Consider the following 21,641-nt stretch of genomic DNA (forward strand, 5'->3'; position numbering starts at 1 on the left):
TTATGAATTGGTAGAGATGTCATATATAATTAGGGATTAGAACGACCAATTCTTACCGTAAGAACGTAAGAATTGGATTACAACAATCTATGCTAGTTTCTTAAGTTGGATTCAAGGTCACTACAAGAAAATTGAGCTTTTGCCACAGGTACAACCTTGTTTTAGCCACAGTCATCAGCTGTTGCCAGGGTCCAACGGCCTATAGCCGTGGCCAAGTTTTTAAGTGGCCGTGGGGTATTGTTTGGGTAGTTGAGTTTTAGTTCCCATTTTGGCCACGGCTGTGTCCATTTGTTTTATCCACCGTTGGATCAAACTTGGATTTTGATGTCCATTAAGATCTCATGAAACCCTCATAAAAATAAAGAGGAACCATGAAACAACTATCAAAAATCGAAGAAGAAGACTCAAGTTGTTCGAAAGAAAACTCGATATTAAAGCAACAACAAGATTTGGCTTCCTTCTCTCTCTCCTCTATAAATAGTACTTCTATTTTATTCACTTCTCTCATCTAACCGAACTTTCCTCCTCCCCCTCTCTCTATCTCTCACCCAGGTTGAAGATGGATGAAAAGCATTAATTTTTCCTCCTCACACAGTCTCTCTTTCACGCTAGAGTCAGGAGGACCAGGTTAGATTACACTCTTATATTTTTTTTTTTTTTTTTACTTATTTTGATGTTAGTTGCTAATTTAGGGTTCTTTGATTTTAATTTTTGTAAGAGAATTTTGTTTTTTTTAACACCAATTAACATTACAAAATGTAATTGAGAAAAGTTCACAAGTTCCTTCATATGAAAAGGGTGAATATATAACTGACCGAGTCTCTCTCTCTCTCTTAAAATCTCCAAAGTACTAAAGATTAGTAATTTCCGACAACTTCATCAAAATTGCTCGATGGGGATACAATCCCACTCCGATCGACTCACGCCAGAACTCTAACCATGGGACACATCATTCTTGAGAAGCAACAAAAGACTCATCTTCAGATTGTTCTGAATCTGAAATGCCAACCATCTTCTGAATTGAATCAACATCCCCAGCTTCAGAGAGCGTGTGTGTCCGAAGAGTAACTGCATCCTCGTCTGTAACTCCAAATATCTCTTTGATGATTAAGGAGCTCTCCCTTGAATAGAATTCTGGCAGCTCAGATAGATAAAATATCTTCCCCAAGAGTGCCTGCACAACAAGTTTTCTCTTAAAACCCTTCTCTGAGTATCCTGAAATATCCATGACAACTGGACCTTTGTCCCTTACAATTCGTCTTGATATCTCGTTTAGAATTTTAGCAACCTGGGCATCATTCAGCATAGAAGCTTTTCTGAGTTGGATCAAGTCTGCCAACATGTGCGGGTTGAAGGTTTTTTTCATTCATTGCATGGCGAATGTACTTTGCATAAAATTTCCTCCATGCCAAATCCTATCACGCACAAGTTCCAGTAGAGCTTGATTCTGAACTTGATTTCATCCTTTGAGGAGTAAGTCATCTATGGATTTGCATAAGAAAGCATTTTTGTTTACCAGTTTGTGTCTCTTAGCCTTTGGTGAATTTGACTTTATGAGGGTCTTGACAAAGGCAATAACGAAAGTGAGTCCAGCATAAGCCATGGGAACAGCTAGGATCCAAGGGAGAGAGCTCTGACCCCAGACCTCTACAATTGCTTTGGGATATATTCAGTAATCTTCTTTAATCTTACTATTTTGTTTTCTTGTTATCTGCTTTTGATAGACTAAACCTCATGGCCATGGTGATGTCCATTTGCTTCTTTACTCTAGTGGTCTTCTACGTGTTTGGTATGCGTTGCCTTTCATAGAACAGTTCGGATTTTCTTTTTTTGTTGTTAGAAGTTATTTTTCCTGTTAATAATGTATTAACCTTGTTATGTTGATTGATGATGTTTAGATTCATACTAGTCTTAGGCTCCATTTTTATATGGTATTTTTCCTGAGTTGCCTCTAATATGACAAGTTTCATTACTGTCTTAGGCATGATGCAGGATTGAAGTGGGTTCTCTTTTATTAAGATACGAATGGATTACTCTTCAAGGTTAGATGAATGTGTTGTCATGACATATTTGACTACTTGAAGAATTTTGTTAAATGGTTGATTTTTATCATATGACGTATTTGACTTGAATGATTATCATATGAGCTTATATGGTTTTTTTAACTTACCACTTCTTTTGAAATTTTAGTGCTTGCTTCTTGGTTCCGTTTGAAATACCCCCACATTGCTTTGGGTGCTTGGGCATCTTCTGCCCCTGTTTTATACTACCTGGGTGATACCAAAGTCAATTAAATTTTGAACCTCAACCAATTCCTTGTATGTAATACCATGTAGGAAACAAGCGTTAACTGTTATGAGACCATAAAGAGAAGCTGGGACTTGATCGATGGTATTGGATCCAGCGGCAACGGTTTGAAGGAACTTAGCCAGAAGTTCAAATCTTGCAGGTAATCTTATAAATTACACAAGTATTATGCATCAAATACTGTTCTCATTATTTTGTATCTATTCTACTTCCTATGATAATTGCTTTCAATTTGCTGATTTTATTTCTTTTCTTCCTAGCCTTTTGAAGTCATCCAAAGAGTTGAAAGATTATCTTCAAAGGAAATATCAAGATGCTGCACAGTACGATTCACCGGAAGACACCCCAGTGGAAAAGATATGCAGTGTTATAGATGCAATGTCTACAAATTCTGATGTTCTTAGCAGAATATTTGCAGGTGTTGTGTTTTAGATTTTTAAAGTTAAATATAAATATGTGTTTTCTAAGACAATCACTATATATAAACTGATTTCTCAACTTATTATTCTTCGTCGTTGCAGCATAAAGTTTGGTTTACACTAACAAGTAACAACTCTCTATGTAGGAATTGAAGCGATTGAAGGAAATGAACCACCTAAATGTTACCCAATATCAATACTTATGACTTATGCGAGCATATATCAATGGACGTGGCAAGTATCTCAAGTATACTATCGTCTCAGGCTCTCAGCCATAACATTTTTAGATGGATTTGCTTACCTTATTGTTTGTTGTGATACTTCAGATATACACGGAGCTGATAGAACCAAGTACAACGAGCACTAATGACACGATGTTCCAGATTCCCAGTGCAAGTTACAGTCAAAAGGAGTATTGTGAAGAACTGTATGGACCTCTCAACCATCCTGCCTTAGTGTTCATTGAAGCCTGAAAATTTATTGAAAAGTTATGGGAGTGATGCCCAGGGACTTGAAGCCTGAAAATTTCTTGCTAGTGAACCGGGGTGAGGATTCTCCTCTTAAGGCCACCGATTTTGGAGTCTCAGTGTTCATTGAAGAAGGTTAGTTTCTATCAAGCTGTGTTTGGCATTGCAAAGTCTAGAATAACTTACGATATGTTAAATGAGATAATTGATGTACATATCTTTTAATGCTGACTGTTCGTTTCAAAATGATTGTCCAGGCAAAGTTTATCGTGACATTGTAGGAAGTGCTTATTATGTGGCACCTGAGGTATTGGGTCGGAGCTATGGGAAGGATATAGATGTATGGAGTGCCGGGGTAATTTTATATATTCTCTTGAGCAGTGTTTTTGCTTGAACCAAGCACTGCCTCAGTTTAGTTAGTCTCATGTCTCGGTTGTTGAAATCAATGCTCACAACAATATTCTGATCTGTTTTACTCAGACACTTAAATGAATGAACTGGACGCAGAGACAGAAAAGGGGATATTTGAAGCCATCTTAGAAGGTAAGATTGACATCAGAAGCGCACCTTGGCCTTCTATATCTGACGCTGTGAAGGATATTGTAAAGAAGATGCTAACATGGGACCCTAAGAAATGGATTAATGCTGCCCAAGCCCTTGGTGAGTACCATGGAAAAATGACAGAAGCTCTAATTTATTTACTTTATAGTCACTCCTGTTACATCAGTCTCATTCTATGAAAACTCAGGGTGCTTGTTTCAGTAGTAATAATAACTAATAAAGCTATATAAAGTACATCTTGAAACTTCACTCATATTGCATTAACAGTGATCTTCATCCCAGACTCACAAATTACCAAGATAATTGCAGATAAAAGAGTTGGGACCCTTTGCCAATCTGATCCGATCAGTCCCACTCTTAAGCACTTTTGCACCCCTTGGAATCCGGCATGTGTTGTAGCTCCTCGGGTCAACGGCAACCACGTTATGGAATGAAGGGTTGTACTTGAAAATTACACCATGAACACACGCTTTAGCATGTATGTGAATTTTAATCTAAATGAGTCAAGACACACAAAGGAGCATTTTCCGCATGCAGTTCCCCCGAAGTAAGTTTGATTTCATCTTATTATAATAATAAAATTAAAGTGCTAAAAAACAAAAAACAAAAATGTTTTTATGTGAATATGGTCAATATCGCCTATTTTTTTTTCTGGGATCAATATTACAACCCGTTGCATTCACCAAGAGCATCTGAATCTTATACTGAAGTTGCTACCGAAGCTATCTGTAATAACTGTTTCATTTGTAGTCTTAGCATGTTTTAAGGATGTAAGTAATGTATACTACTTGGGATCAAACTCATCTGGGTTGATATTGGGTTCATTTGTTAACGATATAATAAGAATAAAGAATATCATTTTTCTTTGTCATTTTTGGAATATGATCGGAAAGAGACAATGATCATTTTGAGTGTAAGCAAGGGACTTGCTGACATTGTCATTTCCATCAAAGACCTGGAAGAATTCAAGGGATTTTACTCTTTATTAAATATGGAAACATGGTTTGGTCAGGCTAATGGGATTTAGGGATCCTTACCACGGCTTTGCCGTTGTTTTGCTTTTCTTAGTCGGTCTGTTTCATCTACTTATGTAATTATCGTTGGTAATCTTTGTTTGAGTTCAACTGTTTTACATCTTCACATTCACCTTCGGTAGTTCTCTGATTTCCAACAATTAAATTCTCATTTCAGACTTCGAGAGAGCATTGAGGAAGTTAATCGATTATTAGAAGCAAAGGAAAATGCTCTTGATGGGTTGCAAAAGACTCTTTTTGAGAAAGAACAGGTTTGGACATTCAAACATCTTTTGAAATACTTCTTGCTTCTCGAGAATTTGTGGGTTCATCTTGTTATACAATTATTATCCCCATCACACTACTTATGTGGGACTGTGTCATCAAAGAGTGCTGATTAATGAAGACGAACAACAAAAGAAATATATTATTAGTTTTTATGACATATTTCACATATTTTGGCAGGGGACAAACATCAGGGTGGTGCTACAAGTTTTGGGATTTGGATTTAGCTACCAAAGTTCAATCTTGTACATATACAATTATTATCCCCATCAGCATCTCCACAATTATTATCCCCATCACACTACTTATGGACTGTGTCATCAAAGAGTGCTGATTAATGAAGACGAACAACAAAAGAAATATATTATTAGTTTTTATGACATATTTCACATATTTTGGCAGGGGACAAACATAATGCCGGGTGGTGCTACAAGTTTTGGGAGACTCAGCTGGATCGTTTAGCTACCAAAGATCAAACTTACCAAGTACATCACCAGCCCTGAACCTCTTTCCCATAGGCCAGCTTACAGTGTTAAAGGTCCAACCACGAGCATCTCCAACTGTGTAGATTGCTGCATGAGCAATTTCACAATGAACCAGTAGGACTAGTAGTGTGACTGCAATGGTCACAAAGATGATTTGTAACTTGCCTGTTCCCTGCACCATCTTAAGAAAAACAACAACTATAAGTGAAAGATGAAAACTGAGAAACTTGAGGTTTTGTGGTGATGGACTTCAACTGAGGAGATCAGCATGCTCCGCCAGGTGCTCTGTCGTTTAACGTTACGTAACTTATTTTCACATTTTGTTCAAGATGAGATGATTGACACACGCGGTGTTCTGTGATGTTTGGTTTGGCTAGCTGTTCAGATTGTTGTCGATTTCCCTAGGACTGTACCTGATGTTACTTTCTTTCAGCAATTGGAGGTTTAGAAATCCTTGGAACGAATTCTATATACATGGTGAGTTCCTTTACATGATTATATGGGATAAATGTATACTATTGTGTAGACCTTTAGGCATTTAAAAGAATACTATTACGATGTAGACTTTGGTAGGGATTAATTAGAACAACATTCCATATGTAATGGTTAGTACTTTCTCCTTCATTTGATATTTGCTATATTAGATGATTTTCATTTCTAATGATTGCTTTTAAATATTGTAGAAATATCTTCAAAGCCTACTCTAAGGCAGGATCATGAAGAGGTACAAATGAGGAATATCGTCTGTCGAGTTTAGGCACTATATACGATGATGATTTCATTTTTCTTAAGAGTCATTCTAAATAGTGTTTAAATTTTTAAAGAGTGTTATATTTGTTCTTTTATGTAAGTTAGGATACCTAATGGGATCTATGTTGTAAAAAAAAAAAACCTTATGCCAAGTACATATTGAGTATGAAATATTGAATTGTGGATAATTAAGATTCTTGTGGGTTTGATTGGAATGATAGAATTTTGTATGAACTGCAGGTGATGCGAATTGTATGAATTTTGTATGGTGCTAGAATCAATTTTTTTTATCCAACAAAAGACATTTGCCACGGCCATAAACTGTGGTGAAATTTTAGATACTCCACAAAAGACATTTGCCACGGCCTAAACCTATTGCCAAATTATAGATCCTAGTCCACAAAAGACATTAGGCACGGGTCGTGTGCGGAATGGCTACAGCTTAGTGCTGTGGCAAAAGGAGACATTGACCACGGCCCTTGTAACGGTTTATATCTGTGGCCAAAAATGAAGCTATACCCACGGTCTTTAGCTGTGGCCAAAGATTAGCCACAGGCACATTGGCTACTGTCCTGCAACAGCTATAAGCCATGGCTAAAGGTCTTTTGCCATAGCTCATGACCGTGGCGAATACTCGATATTCTTGTAGTGGGTGGATTCAATTCCCCCCTAATTCTTATTTTAGATTCAACCTTAGTATTCCGTAGCATTTCATAGTATAATTCGTAATTCTCTCATTGACTTTGGTAGGATTGATAGTCGTAGGAAACTCGAATTCTAAAGAACTAAGAGTGGAACGAATCTTCTATTCTAACTCTACTTCAATAGTATCGAGAGTAGAAATCTTTGATAATCACTAGTACAAGTTCAGTTTTTAGTTTTATTTGCGTTTAGAGTTTCATTGCTTTATTCATTAGTAAAACTATCATTTTACCATTATCAGCACTCGCTGTCCATCCACTCACTAATAGTATGTTTATATTAGCTTCAATTATGATGATAACTTGGAGCAGTATGCTACAATGACTCTAGCTAGTTCACTAGTCTTGCAACAATAGGGATGGTCGTTTGGCCACTTCCAATCTTGGAGACATCTTTACTTTAGTGTTTGATGGGGACTAGTGTAGTCCCGTCATGCCTACATGGTATTTGATTCAGTATGGTGATTCGTCAATGACCTATGGAATTCATGATTTCAGGGATGGGGTAGTTGTGTTTCACCTTATCGAAAGTGAGACATTGTAAGGAACTGCTAGAAAAGGGTTTCTAAAGATGATCATGTAGGTTTCTCATCTTTGCCATGATTTAGTATGACACCAAGAGCATTATATCACTCAGGGGATGGTGCAATCACTCTATTCAGTTAAGAGCTCATGGTGAACTTTGGAATTTCTTGATTGAAATGGTTCATTCATGCACATAGTTTTGACAAGCGCTAGCAAAAGTGCGATATCTTTTTGTACAAAGCTCGGTTTTGCAAGCGATTTTTGGGATTGGAAAAAGATTCTGCTAGCTCCCTCATGGTATATGGTGCAGCGTCCACTTCTCTACCAGTTTGCACAGGAGCTTAAATTCTTTTGGGCACTGCAGACTGAAGTTTTAATCTTGACAGTTTTGGCATGAGACAGAGAAATGGGCATATCTTCCTCTCTGCAGGTCAGTTTTGCACGCCGTTTCTTGTGCTGGAAACTAGATTACAGTGTCGTTCCGGTGATATGAGGCACTACATTTTTTTCTTATGCATTTGGTTCAGTAACTTATATCTTTGGATGGAAGTTACAAATTGGTAGTTTTGTGAAGGAACATGTATAACGTCCTCCCTTAAGGTCTGTTTTGTGAGCTGCTCCTTGCGTTAGAAACTTGAGTCAGTTACCTTTTTGAAGGTTAATGGCACTACAAAAAGTTCTCCTTGTGATACATTAGGTCGGGTATGCAAGTTATTGAATGTTTTAGAAGATAGACTCAGAACCTTTGCATTGGTATATGGGAAAATGTCTTGTTCTTTTGTAGCTGGTATAGAAATCCAGATGTTTAGATAAGTGGGAAGAAAACTAGGAGTCTAGCCAATTTTGACACATCTCACGGATATGGGCACCTCTTTCTCTACCGAGATCGGAGCTGCAAGTCGTTTGTTTCTAGTATGGAGTTGGTTATAATGCTCACAAAGGCGAATAGTTGCCTACCTATATATTGCACTGAGGCTACAAACCATCTCTAATCTATGTTCTTAAGAGTCGAGAATTATGATGGAACTGTTGGTATTGGCTTTTTGACTTTCTTATGGAATGGGGGTAGTTTCTATACTATCCGCCTAGCTATAATAAACAACTTCACCTCCACTCGGCCTAAGAAAAACTGGGGGTAAGTGTGTATCTTATCATTGTTGCTTACAACTTTGTTTTTGACAGGATTCTTAATGTCGTCGCTTACAACTTTGTTTTTGACAGGATTCTTAATGTATCTTAACTCTAAAAGCATCCGACGCGTGACATCAGGAATTAATTGAACATGGTTGGTCACATGAAAAATTGACTCCAATGTTTATATTAAGTTCCAGATAAGATCCTTGATGGAGTGTGCCTCTAGGAAGGGTAATCACTAGCATTTGATTGGTGAACTGTATGCCAGTTGGACCTAGATCTAGCATGCTCATTAGCATTCGATCGGTGAACTGCATGCCAGTTCAACCTAGATCTAACATGCTCACTAGCATTCGATCAGTGAACTGCATGCCAGTTCAACTTGGATCTACCATGCTCACTAGCATTTGATCAGTGAACTGCAGGCCAGTTTGACCTGGATCTAACATGCTCACTAGCATTTGATTGGTGAACTGTATGCCAGTTCGACCTGGATATGGATGCTCAAATTCTTGATGGATTGCACTTCCATGAAGGGCAATCATCAGCATTTGTTCGGTGAACTGTATGCCAGTTCGAATTGGAATTTAGAATCCTCAATGGGTTAAGCCTTTAGGGAAAATGACCATACTATTTGTTCGGTAAACTGTATGCCAGTTTGACTTGGAACCAGAGATAATATTCTTGGGGACCTGAGTTGTATGCTAGTTCCTCGCATTTCCACAACATCACCACAGGGGTTGCTAGGAAGATTTGGGTTGGATCCAGATCCTATCACACAATCAATGGTCTGAACTTCTATCGACATGATTGTGCTGAGGAAGACTCCACCACTGTTGTTTTAGCGGTAACCTACTTATTATTTAAATAAGCAGGACCTAGCATTACTAAACACAGTGCCATGCTCAAGGAACCGAGATACCATCGTATAGAGATCCCATCCGATGTTGTTTCTCTCCTACGATCGCGGTCTCCACTATGGTTAAACATGATGGCTCCTATGATATCCTGATCAAATTCTGGTTATGCCTATGTTTTACCAGTTCAGCCTTTTAGGGTTACCTATATTTTTCCAAATAAACTTTGGGGGCATCAGAGGTAGAATATACATATTAGTCCATGTTATGTCATATAACAATGGAATTGTTTAAATGCATGCATAAATAAGCGCAGAAGTTAAGTGAGTTACAAAGTTCAATATTACATAACCGTAGACTAGTTTCTTATCTTTTTTGATGTCCTAATATCATAAAAAGTGTTGTGCGTACAAATTCCTTGGGTTTAAGACACTGGTTTTGTGATGACACTCAACTCTATGGTTAGTATAATTGGTGGTCAAATCAGTTCATGAGACGCACCTACATTACTAAGATAGATTACTTTTGCCTATGGTTAGTCTCTTTTGATGATCTACCGGACTCATGAACTGATCCGGTAGAGGCTTCTACACGACTAAGGAAGAACACATTGTTTCTTTTACACTTCACTAACTCCTAGTTATTCCAAATAAGCTATGGATCATAGGCATTTGGACTCAAGGGTTTGAAGTTGACAATTTTTTTGGTTTCAGTTCATGTATATAGACAAGAACTAAAAAGCAAAATAAAGTGAGCTTAAGTGCTCAATTTGGTATATCCGATTGACATGTGGAGTCATGAATGTATCTTCGAATAAGTTGTTTAACAGTTTAGTCTGAGCATAGACACTGAGTTGTGGGTAACTTCAGAGAATTTCTCGCTCAAAGAGTTTGAGCTCAGTCCACGAGTGGATTGGAGTTCACCTCATATGAGCACTAGAGGTGTTAGTGACACTTATTCACTCAGAATTTAGACTAGTTATTGTTGGAGATCAAGATATACTAAACACGGATCTAAGCCAATCAAAGTAAAGTTTTAAAGTGAAACACATAATTCACATGAGATCTCCCACCAAGAGTCACACATCAGTGGTGTCAGTTGACTCTTGATAGGAGAGGGGGCATCTCCGTGTCCTAAAGACACATGGTAGAGTGAGATTACACCGAAGGATTATTATCAGAAGGGGAATGGAGCATAAGATAATGACTCTAAAATTGATTTGGTTAGTTCTGGTAAATTCCTACGAGTTCAAGACTATAGCCGTGGTTTAGTTTTATACAGTTAGAAGCCGTCCTATTTTGGGGCGTCATGCGTGTCCTAAATCATCTGTTTTGACGTAGTGACAGTTCCTCTGGTTTGACTAGTCAGTTCTGCGAAGTAGTTCAGGAACTGAGCAGGTCAGTTTCAGAATTGGTCCAGAACTAGATGACAACCTTGTAGAGCTGTATTTCAGTATTATAAAGACTCTTGGACGTGTTTAGAATAGGTGTTCCATTTATAGCAGACTTCTAGGTCTAAAGGCTCATTATGGAAACCTAGTCCAACTATGTCTCCTTCTATGTGATAACTTCTATTCTGATATTGATCCTATCTTGACAAGAAAAGAGGAAACCCTAACGAGAGGATGGTTTCTTGGTAGCCAAGGAAACCTTATTCTAGGGCCTTCCATAAGTCACTAATCGCCAAGATATAGAGGTGGCTCTCTGGAGGCCGACTTCTGGTAATCTCTTCTTCCCCACTCTGTATGCTATTCACCCCCATAAAGAACTATGACAGTATTGATTCCTGAAAGAGGATATGTAGGCAGCCACTTCGTGGTTCAGTCCACATTATCAAACACTCCTATTGGTTTCGGTAGATACTATTTGAACTAGAACACGGTGTGAAGATATCAGTAGAAGATTGTGAGATACTTAGAAAATCCCTTACAATTATATCATTATGATTAGAACCTTTCTTAGCTTGAATCAAACGTTGGGGAAAATGAGCTTTAGGTATATAAGATGGCACAGGGTTAGTCTCCACAACAGTAGGAGGTTCTACACCCTTCCTAGAAGTATTATGACTATTAGATTCACTCACATTACTCTCTTTCTGCTCACACTCTATAGGATCAGATCTGACCTCAGCATCCCTAGGCATCTCAACCCTATTATCAATATGTTTACCACTCCTAAGAATAGTGATAGACTTGCCTTGCTCTTGGTGAGCTTGGTTCAAGTTAGAACCTATTTCCAACTGACCGCTTGGGTTAGCCACTGGTTAACTAGGAAACCTACCCTTATCCCTTTCATTCAAATTACTAGCAATCTGACCCATTTGAACTTCCAACTTGTCAATTGATTGCGATTTTGAAAGCAATTGTTGTTGGATATCTTTTTGAAATTAAAAAGTGGCCTGTGTTAACTGAGCAAGGTTTTCCTCTAAAGGTAAGGGTTTTGGTGGTTGGGGTGCATACTGTTGCTTGGGGTTTGAGTCACCCACGGGACCTCCCTGATGTATACCCTTAGACCAAGACAAATTGGGGTGGTTACTCCACCCAAGGTTATACGTGTTAGAAAAAGGATTATTAACTGGTTTTTGGTATAAATTAAAAGCATTGACTTGTGTAGTTACTCCAGGGCAATTATCTATAACGTGATCAGGAATATCACACAAAAGACAACTAGGGGCATAAACATTGTTAACTGGAGCTAGAAAGTTTGCCTTTTTTTTTCTAGCTCGAGAGCTTCAACTCTTCTAATTAAAGCGGCCATCCTAGCGTTCGTGTCAAATTCCTTGTCAATGCGGAACAAACCATTTTGTGTAGTACTACTAGCCACATTCTTAAGCTTACGACTAGTTTTCCATTACTGGACCTTCTCAGAGACTTCTTCTAAAAAGGTCCACACTTCTTCTACTGTCTTATCATAGAAATCTCCAGTACTCATGGTCTCAATCATAACCTTAGAATTAAAATCAAGACCCTTATAGAGAATCTTCACTAGCCTACCCTTCTCTAGGCCATGGTTAGTGTAGGGGGATTTCCGAGTATCCCCTGATCTTCCTTTGTGCCTTATGATCTCGAAGCTTTTACTAACTAGAGAAGGGATGAGATGATGGTGAGTTCAGGGTTAAATCGTCTGACAGCTGCTTACGAATCTCCTTTGTTATTTTGGAGAATCAAACCCTTTTTTGCGTTGTTCCTAAGAGCGAAATCCCTATGACTTATATAGGAAGAGCATTGAGAGTCCTAGGGTTAGGGCTATCTCCACCACTTACGAGTTCCCTTCCATCTTTGAACTCTATCTTCCCATTAGGAATTCCATCTTTCTGGAAGTCTGAATCTAGACCATATCTTATGAGAGGTAGGTTTCCTTGCTAATCATAATATCCCATTGTATGTGGGAAAATTATATCTAAAAGGTAACTCTTCAAGATATGCAATCACGATTCCTTCGTTATCATCAAAGAGTTCCCTCATCAGTTTCCCTCTATTCAGGAACTGTCCGTACCAGTTCCTAATGACTTGGAGAACTGTTGTACTTAGAGGCGGTAAGTCATGTGCTTGCCACATGTCCACTAAACACTCATGCGAAGCACGAGTTCACTTATCCACAAAACTGATCTGATGATCCTCGTCTCATTCTGGACATCTGTAGTCCTAGGTTATTTCCCATGCACGTGTCGTCTATCTAATGATGAGAAATACCCCTTATAGATGCCCCTTCTCATGCCACCTAGCACGTGGGCGCTTGAAGGGACACTACTTTTGGCACGAGAATCTTTTTCCTAAATAGTTGCTAAAACTTCTTACGTAATCAACTAATTAAGACTCTAAAAAGATGGCTCGAACAGACACGTCGTTTCCCAAAAAAGGTAATGATGGCAGTTCCATCCTGGAAAGACGCAATGCTTGGGCTAATTGTACCTGTCCATCTTATTTGTATATAAAGGATCTGGTGAGAGAACCCTCATTATCTCTTCTGCTACTTTTTCCCTGTATACTAGAACCTTTGATATCCCATTAAGGTTTAAACAAAGCTCCAAACTTTCTTTCTTTTCCGATCATGAACCCCAACTGGTCAGTTACAAACTTAAGGGATCTCTCTTCCCTAGAACTGATCCAGGAGAAATTTCACATCCCTGAGGATATCGACCTGGAGTGGGGGTAGTTGTCTGATTAGTTGGCCTACAAGGAAGTGGCGCTCATCACCATTGGTCAGCTTAGGGCCAGACTCACTCTTCCCCTCCACCCATTGCTAAGAGAGTGTCTGATTCACTTCAATCTTGCTCTTGGTCGCAAAGACACCTCGTTTCTGGTAATCGCCACGCATCGCCTTACTTGCCAAGAGGCACGAATTTATTCTGAATCATTGGGTGTTTGGGTACTTCTATGAGGTTTGGCATATTCGAGACCAATCATACTACTACCTCATGACTAGGGACAAAAACTCTCCGATTGTCTTTTTTGAGGGAAAGCAGAGTGACGAAGGCTGGGCTGATCACCACCTTCATGTGCTAGGTGATGCTTGGGAGGTTCGTCCTTCTGATACTGATGGTGAACCTGTGGGAATTCCTATTCCCAGAAAACACACTCATGCTTCAACCAGTAAGTCTCTTTTCTTACGAATTTTGTAATCATTATGAGGGACTTTCGACTGAGTTTCTTTGCTATTTTTCCTTAGATGACTTTTTCCCTTGGAACCAACTAACTGCAACTGATGCTGCTCTAGTGGATATCATCAAGAAGATCCCTAAGGAACAAAGGATGCCTTGGGAGATAGTTCCAGACCCCACCTGTCTTTTTGAATAGTTCAACATGTCTGCTGAAAAATTGCTGTAACTTGCCCCCGGCTTCTCCCCTTTTGGGATAAACACTGTGAATTCTGGGCGCACAATACTCCTCCTCCTGTGGATCAGGATGTTGGACGTCTTCTTCCCCCAGTTCAGGATAACTCCTCTTTGATTACTAGAAGAAGAGGAAACCGCAAGGAGAAGAGTTTTGTGGCCACCTCTGGTGATGCTGCAACATCGGGCTCAGTTCAGGACCCTGCTGTCAATGATGATCACTGGCGGGAGGGGCCCTGAACTGCCTCATGAATTGCTGGCGGCAAGTAATTTTAAAAGGGAAGTGCAATCGTCCAACCATTCTAGATTGAAGAGAGCTGATCTTGCTTCTACTTCTGATGTTCTCCCATCTGGTAAGAAAAATGAAATTCTGTCCTCTCACCATGAATGAAGAAACACTTTTCAAGGTTCCTGCCAGTATTCACCACTTTGTTAAGTCTTGTAAGAATGTAGCTATATCCCTGCCAGTTCGAGATCCTCCTTCAGGTTCTGTACAAACTGGTGACAATGTCCATCTGATTGTTGACCCTTCCCTCCCTGATAATCGTAAGGGGAAGGGCATTGCTGAAATAACTGCTGTAACCGTCGCTCTCCCTCCTCCTCAATTTAGTGATAGGAAGAGGGTGAGTGATGACATTCCCTTTTCGCCACAATCTCCAGATTCCCCTGAAAGGGAGATGATCGTGGAGATGAGGTGTTGGGGACGAACTGATGAACTACCTATTACCAACAAACACTCTGTCAATGATGTTGATATCGCACTTGGAGTTCTAGAAGATGTGCGACTTCCTGTTGACAAGGCTGAAGCCAATATGGGTGGGAGCCTGGATCTATCCTATCACCGATTTGTTGTTCATTCTGTGAAGGTAAGACTTTCTTCTCTGTTCAATGTTCTGTTTCTCTCCTTGTGTTACTTACACATTCTATATTATTTTCCAGTTAGTGAATAACTTCTTGGCCATGAAAGAGCCAATCTTTGCGGCCTCAGCCGGTACAACCCCTGACAACATGGCTACTGGTGAGTTGTTCTTGGTGAAAGAGGCTGCTGAGAAAATAGCTAAGGAGCTGCAGATCCAGGTTGACTAGCTCTTAGACAGAGAGAAGAAATATGATACTGGTTTCAAGAACATGAGAGATACGATCTCCAACCTCCGGGGCTCTCTGGAAAAAGCCCAGAAAGGAGCTGCTGATGTTGCTACTTGGAAGGTGAAGTTCTTGGAAATGCACTCCCATTTCACCACCCTACAAGCAAAGCATGACCAGGTCCAAGGGGAACTTCACTGTAGGAACACCGAGATGAGAACCCTTGGTCAAGCCATTGGCCATGCAAATGAGGTCATGTCAGGCTATGAGAGGGCTCTAAAAGAGAAACATCTTCACTGTGATAAGAAAGTTGATGATCTCCTGGCTGAGACCTCTTAGTTCTATTCCAAGGTGGTGTAGGAGGTGAAGAAGAGATCAACTGAAAATGCCATTCGTTTTGCTCTGAGAGAACTGGATGTTTTTGAAGAGTCCTTCAATGCGGCTAAACAAGTTAAGTTCGAGGAGGCTATTGAGGCTACTAGGTACGTTTCTCAGTTGGATGATCAAGGGTAGGTAACCAACCATTTCGTCTTGTTTCTTGATCTGGACACCAGTATCTCTTCTATTCAAACTGAACTTATGCCTGATGCCTCCTCATCTTCTGAAGAAGACACCGATGATGACATGCCTCCAATTTAACTTCCTTTTCTGCCAGTTCCAGCTTTAGGTGAGTGTTATGTTCAACCCTCATCCATTCCAGCTAATCCAAACCCACAATTTGTTCTGCAGAGTGAGCCAGGAGTTCTTGGCGATAGTGTAGCAGCAAGCACTGATGGTGAGCCAAAGTTTGATTCTACCCCTGCTCAATAGGCTAAGTAAAGACTTAGCTCTTCAGTTTATGATTTGGAAAACAATTATTCTTAAACAATTATTCTATGGGTTTGTAATATTGAGCTATGTAGCTCTTATACAATTTACTTACTGAGCTTTGCAGCTTTTCTATTTTATGCATACATACTATTTACTTACTAAGCTCTGTAGCTCTTCTAGTTTATGTATACATTAGAAGCATTTTATGTTATATGATATGTATTACTATGCATACTCTACCCTTGATGCCCTCAAAGTTTATTTAGAATAACAATAGGTGACCTTAGTAGGCTAAACAGATTAAAATGAGGCATAACTAGAATCTGATCAGGATATCATGGAAGGCATGCAAGTTAACTGTAACTGAAAGTTCGATCGCAATAGAGGCATATGTCTTTGCGAAAGTAACTTGGTGCCATGAGCACAACACTGTGTTGAGTGACGACAGGTCCTATTTATTTAAAAAATAGATAGGGTATCGCTAGAATAGCAGTGGGGGAGTCTTCCTCAGTGCCATCATGCTGAAATAGTTCCACGCCAATGATTGCGTGCTAGGATCTGGATCCAACCCAAATCTTCCTACCAACCCCTATATTTGATGTTTTGAGAGCTCCAGGAACTGGCATGCAGTTCAAGCCCGCAAGAACACTATCTCTCGTTCCAAGTCAAACTGGCGTACAATTTACTGAACAGTTAGTGTGGTTAGATTCCCTAAAGGTGCAACCCATCGAGGATAATCGTAGTTTGAAAGAACTGGCGTACAGTTCCAGCTGTATGGGGACGAGAAACGAACTGGCATACATTTCCACTTCCCCATACTATGTATTATTGGTTCTAAAGCAAATTGGCATACAATATTCTTAAACAGATAGTGAGAAAATAATTCTCTAAAGGCTTAGTACATTGTGGATAATAAATAAAGAACGTGCAATGAATACATTCGATTGCAAGGTGAAGAACTTTATTGATGACTGGAGAGAATAAACAATGCATAAAAAAGCATGAAGTAACAATTTACTGATAGTACTTGTGAAGGTGTTGTGCGTTCCATGGTTTGATAAGAACGTCACCTTCAACAGTGCATAGGTAGTAAAAACCAGTTCGACCAAACTTGTCGATGATGTATTGTCCTTCCCAGTTAAGCCCAAGCTTGCCGTTGGGCTCTGGGATCTTGCGCAGAACCAGATCGCCAAATTTGAAAGAGCGAATCCAGACTCTCTTGTCGTATGATCTTTTCAGAATCTGCTGGTTGGCAACTAAGCGCAGTGCAACACCTTCTCGCTTTTCATCTAGGAGATCCAACTTTCTGCATAATAATTCCTTATCGTTCAGGGTATGCACAACGTCAGACTTCTGAATGGGAGCTACCAATTTGGGAGGAATGACAACTTCAGTTTCGTAGGTTAGAGAAAATGGGGACTCTCCAGTCGATTGTCTGGGCGTAGTTCGGTATACCCATAGGACCTTAGGTAGTTACCCGATCCATAAACCTTTTGCGTCATCTAATTTACACTTCATGTTATCTAAGATGACCCTATTAGAGGCTTTACCTTTTGCGTCATCTAATTTACACTTCATGTTATCTAAGATGACCCTGTTAGAGGCTTTTGCCTGGCCATTGCCTTTTGGATACCTTGGAGTTGAGAACAGATGGGTAATGTGAAACTCCTTACAGAGTTCAGCGACCAATCTTCTAGCGAACTGTTGTCCATTATCTGAGATGATAACTTTGGGTATGCCAAACCTGCAGACAATGTTGTTCCAAATGAACTTTCTGACGTCCTGTTCTTGAATGAAGGCAATGGGAGTTGCTTCTATCCACTTGGTGAAGTAATCCATCGCGACTAGTAAGAATCTGACATTATCGGGAGTAGGTGGTAGAGGTCCTACAATGTCAATTCCCCATAGTGCAAATGGCCATGGGCTGGCCAATGGGTGCAGTTATGTTGCTGGAGCATGGATAAGTGGAGCATATCATTTCCTGTGCATCCTTTTGTATATAATGCCAAAAGTTTCCTTGCCTTAGGATCTTGAGAGGTAGTGTTCTGCCGCTAGCGTTGTTGCCACAAATTCCTTCATGAACTTCTTGCATAACCTGTTCAACGAGGTCTAGGGAGAGACATCTGAGATGAGGTCCCAGAAAGGACTTCTTGTAAAGATCGACTTCTGATAGAACTGAATGTTCTTAAACTTTCCTTGAAGACCTATCACCAATTCCAGGAATTTGACCATGAGTTTGTCCCTGGCCTCATATCCTCCATCAACTTGGAACACAACCAGCTGTGAGTCACTAAAAACTGTGAGGTGTGTTAGGCCCAGGTCGAGGCCCAATGTGAGGCCAACAAGTGTCGCCTCATACTCTGCCTCATTGTTAGAGGCGTTCCAACCTAATCGGATGGATTTCTCCAGCCGCATCTTGTCAGGAGTAACTAATGTAGCTCCAACTCCTGTGCCTTTGTCATTTGAAGATCCATCCACAAACAGCCGCCATCCGGAGTTCGGTTCCCAGGGGTTCGGTCGGGTGTTTTGGGATTCAGGTTAGATACCATCATCTGAACTGGGGGTGGTTGAGTTGTATCCTGTATAAGTCATTCGGAAATCTCCCAAGAATTCTGCTAGTGCCTGACCCTTCTCTGAGATTCTGGGGACGTAAATAATGTCATATTCAAAAAGTTGCACAGACCATTTAATTACCTAGCCTTCCTGACATGTTTGGTCTTTTGATAATAGAAAATTTATGTGTAAATTGACTATCTATGCGTAAACACAAATAATCAATTAACTAAATAAGTGCTTAATCAATATTCCTACTCTCAATTCATTATACAATATAGAGAGTTAGGATTTGTTCCACTCTTAATCTATCTAGACTTAAACGGATTCAATTACTCAAACACAAGGAAACAATGGTGAGAACAATGAGAGTAGTGTTGTGATTTATTTAAACTAAAACTAATTATAAATTACACTCATTTAACTAAGCAATTAAAAGGTGAATTTAATGAATTGGAAGAACATAGAGGAAGGATTACTCCATATATGTGAAGGGATAAGAGCCCAAAACTGTAGTTTTAACCCTTTAACAATAATACATTTAGACTAATTATGCGAGTAATAAATAAGAGTTAATGCTGATTACGTGCTTTTATGTATTTCAGGCATTGAAGTTAAAGGAGCAAGATAAAGGAGCAAGGGTTGGTTGCTTAGGAGTTCTATGATTAAAGGCAAAGATTCAAGGAGAAAAAAAAAAGCCTTTGTAAATCCCGGTCAAAAGCTGAAAAGTCAAAGTCAACGCGGGCAGAAACAGCACACAAAAATCAGCAGAACTTTCAAAGACCATATCTTTGGACTCAGGCCTCAGAAATGGGCCTACCTTATATGAAAACGACCGGCTCGGAAAGAGCTTTCCAATGGTTTAAACTATGACCCAATCAGATGAGCAGAAGTTGATGAAAAGCCTGCTGAAGTCAGATCTAGCTAAAAAGGGCCCTGTGGACTGAAGAGATTGGGTTTTGGGCTAGATTTTCTGGCCCAAAATATGGCTCCTCAGCCCATGCACGAAAATGTGGATATGGTCTCCTCTATTTCCATGACACAAGACTTAGCTCTTAAGAATAATTAGGTTAGGTAGCAAGTAGCCATTAGAGCATAGTTTTAGATCTAGTTTTGAGTTTTGATTTCCATTAATTAGTTTTCATACCTTGTTTTAATTTAGATTAATGAATCATTGTTATTCCTTTGTTAGAGTAATAAAAATAGTTAGTTCTTCATACCTTTGTTAGTTTTTCATACCTTGTTTTAATTTAGTTAATTGAATCATTGTTTTATTATTCATTAGATCAATAAAATAGTAAGTTCTTCATAATTTCGGTTTTGATTTATTAAAGTACTTAGCTCTAAATTAAATTACTTAGTTGTTCATCAATTCTTAGTTGTTAATTTAGATTTGAATTATTGAATTAAAGGTTTATATTAGTAAAGTTAGAATCTTTATATGATGTCTTGTTCAATTTTATTGGAAAATGATAGTTTTATGAATCAAGGCTAAACCTCCATTAGAGGGGTTTGATGAAGCCTTGATGAAAACTTGATTGTGTATGGTAGAATCATTGTAAGAGTCTATTCCACTATAGAAGGTAGTTGATTCACCATGAGAATGGGTAGAACTTCCTCACATGCTAGTCATTAGTTGGTAGAGATTGCCATGAATGATTATGGATTAGAACAACCAATTCTTATCGTAAGAACGTAAGAATTTGATTACAACAATCTATGCTAGTTTATTAAGTTGGATTCAAGGTGGAATCAAATTCTCCTAATTCTTTATCTAGATTCAAACCTTAGTATTTTCGTCATTTTGTTATCGTATCTTGTTTAGTATTTGAATTTGCGTCGTAGTATAAATTACCACCATTACTTTCATTAACTTTGGCTAGGACTGATAATATAAAGAAAACTTTGAATGCTAAAGAATTAGGAGTGGAACGAATCTTTTACTCCACTCTATTTCGATAGATTCGAGAGTATAACAATCTTTGATAAATTAGTCTTCATAAAGTTTTAGTTTTACTTACATTTGAATTTCATCATTTATTCGTAGGTAGAAATATCATTTTTACGTTTATCAAGTGGCGCTGCTGCCATCTTAGTTCCCTTTAACATTGTTTTCTTTAGAATTGTTAGTCTTCCAAAGTCCCATAACCCACCCACCCTTGTTTGATTCTAACTGTGGTTGTCCGTTTTAGCATTGAAATTTTCCTCACAGAATTACACGGAGCGACCGCCCCTGGCAAACCCTAAATTGAGCGCCACCCACTTCAAACGGAACTCCGGCTTTTAGTCGAAGCGACCTTCGCCTTGCCAAGGAAAAACTCGAGCACCTGGACCTTGAGTTTTTCCCTGAGCGCGACCCGCGCCCTACCAAGGCTAAGTTGGAGCTCCCCCGGCGCCCAAACGCATGGAACTCCAGCTTGACCTGAGCGCGACCCGCGCCTTCTGCTGAAACTGCCCAATTTCCACAGGTTTGTTTCAAACTTCCATTTCTTCAAGGTTTTCAGTGTTCTAACTTGTTATATACACTGAGCACGCATATACAAGACGCTATTCATAAACTAAGCAAGGAGGCATTCAGGTACTTTTTTCTTCAAACACCTCGCATCTCCTGTTAGAGGTTCATACTAGCATATCAGGATTGTTTGGAGTGTTGTTGTGTTTCGTTAAGAGTACGTGGTCTTAGCCTTGCATGAGATTATGGTCAGGCCGAAGAAAAATGCCAAACGTAACCGACAACGTCAACAAACACGCCTTTCTAGTATACCACTCACTACACCTCTAGCTAATATATCACACACACCACTTGAAATAATGACTGGAGAAAGAGAGTCTCCTCTCTCTGACTTTTGCAAAACCTTGAA

At 39.3% G+C, this 21,641-nt stretch overlaps 2 pseudogenes; both read right to left on the reverse strand.

The window, feature by feature from the left end:
- Window positions 1-850: 850 nt before the first annotated feature.
- LOC147524060 (uncharacterized) lies at window positions 851-1,669 on the reverse strand (annotated as a pseudogene).
- Window positions 1,670-3,881: 2,212 nt separating this feature from the next.
- Window positions 3,882-11,646, reverse strand: LOC147524061 (chemocyanin pseudogene; annotated as a pseudogene).
- Window positions 11,647-21,641: the final 9,995 nt, after the last annotated feature.

Source organism: Coptis chinensis, chromosome 1 (assembly GCF_015680905.1).
Source record: "Coptis chinensis isolate HL-2020 chromosome 1, ASM1568090v1, whole genome shotgun sequence".
Classification (NCBI taxonomy): Eukaryota; Viridiplantae; Streptophyta; class Magnoliopsida; order Ranunculales; family Ranunculaceae; genus Coptis; species Coptis chinensis.